This window comes from Octopus bimaculoides, chromosome 2 (assembly GCF_046866305.1).
Source record: "Octopus bimaculoides isolate indiv1 chromosome 2, ASM4686630v1, whole genome shotgun sequence".
NCBI lineage: Eukaryota > Metazoa > Mollusca > Cephalopoda > Octopoda > Octopodidae > Octopus > Octopus bimaculoides.
Genome location: NC_142929.1, coordinates 156957973 through 156960122, shown reverse-complemented (window position 1 = coordinate 156960122; position 2150 = coordinate 156957973).

Below are 2150 nucleotides of genomic sequence, written 5' to 3'. Positions count from 1 at the left end.
GCGGACGACGTCACCGTCATAGTGTCTAGCCAAAAGCACATCGAGCTTGTCGGCGAGACACTGAGAGAATACGAAGCGGTAACGGGAGCGAAAATCAACCGGGATAAGTCAGTGGGCTTGCGGCTCGGCACCTGGAGAAGCAACCCCATGCCGTCAAGTAGCGCCTCCGTCGTGGGACGTTGGACTGACGGTCCGGTTGAGATGCTCGGGGTCTGGTTTGGTCCAGACCTCCAAACGGAGAAGAACTGGGACGAGATAACGAGAAGGGTGGCCACTCTAGCCCGGCAATGGGCCGAGAGGAAGCTTTCCCTGAAAGGTCGGGCGGAGGTGGCGAACACGTACATCGCGTCCGTCATCTACTACCGCCTGACCGTCGTTCCTTGTCCCGACCCTACCATCACCAAACTGGAGCGCATCCTCTTCCGCTTCTTGTGGAAAGGAAGCGTTCCGATGGTTAGGCGATCCGTTTGCTGCCAACACCCGTTAAAAGGAGGACTGGGCATGCCGTGGTTGATGATGCGCAGACACGCGCTGAGACTGCGACATCTCCGGCTCTACGTAGACAGCGGTGAACAGGTGTGGTCGCCGTTTGTGCGGCGCGCTTTCCCGCAGCTCGTCTCCATGACCGAACTGCAGTCATGGATCAAGAAGAGGCCGAGGAAGGGCGAATGGCACCGCGAGTGTCGCGCTGCTCTTCGGCAACTCCAACAACCCGGGTCAACCTTGAGCGACTGCATCACAACTAACGCATTCTATAGTGGATTAGTGGAGGGAAGGTACGACGACGATCTCGGGGCGAACCTGGGCGTCGACGAGGAATACCTGACCCGCCTGTTTAAGACGACCTTCGGGCCGGGACCTATGGACAACTTCCAGAGATCCCTGGCCTGGCAGTGCTATCGAGAAGCACTACCCGTTCGGGATAAGCTCTACAGGCATGGCTCGAGAAACACGGGGCCGACCTGTCCGAGATGCCGGCAGAGCGACGAAACCGTTCTGCACGCACTCGTACAGTGTCCCACCATTTCCGAGCTGTGGGCTTACGTCGAACAACTGCTATCGCGTGTGGGACGAGTCGGTCTATCAGCCGAGTCTATCGTGAATATTGTCGCGCCTCCTTCCTTTAAACGGGAAGGAAGAGCTATTTTCATCGTACTTGTGGCTATGGCGAAAGAATGTGTATGGTGGACGCGTCTGAAAGGTCTAGAGACAAAGACTTTCCTCTCTGGGCAATCTCTCATCAACTTCTTCAAGTATCACCTGAAGAGGAAGTTGAGAGTAGAAAGGGAAGTCTTGTCTAGTGAATGCTTCAAAAAAAGATGGGTGAATGTAGCAAGGATGGCACGTGTGAACGACGGAGCCATCTTGAGCATAACCCTATGAACAAGAAAAAAAAATAAAACAAAAAGGCAAAAGAGAGTCACTTACTGTTATAGTTTCTTCGATGAGAATATTGACCAAGGTTACCGTGGTCTTTTCCGTAGGCTTTTCCTTCCACGGCTAAACCTAAACTGTCCTCCCCTCTTTTTACACGAGAACATTACTGTGTGATACACGATCCCTATTGATCGGCCTTTCCTTTTCTTTTTTTTTCGATCCCTTTTGATCGAACTGACCCTTTTTCCCTTCCTACGATCCCTTTTGATCGACACCACCAATTTTTTTTTTTTTTTTTTTTTTTCCTTCCTTCCCCCTCCCAAAAAGAAAAGCTCTACATTGTATTTGTCCCATCTTCGTTGAGCCCTGTGTGGCTAATAAAAGAAATGTATCTATCTATCTATCTATCTATACATATATATATATATATATATATATATATATAAATATATATACATAGACATATTCGAGAAAGAGAGAGAGAGGAGGGAGGGAGAGATGTATATATATTTTCATATATATAGATATTTGCATAAATATACATTATAAACATGTATATATGTGTGTATGTGTGTGTGTATGTGTGTGTGTGTGTGTGTGTGTGAAGAGACGAAGACAGAGAAAAGAAAGTGGAAGACATATATACATACATATATATATATATATATATATATATATATATATATATATATATATATATATATATATATATATGTGTGTGTGTATGCATACACACACACGCACGCACACACACACACACACAGACACACACA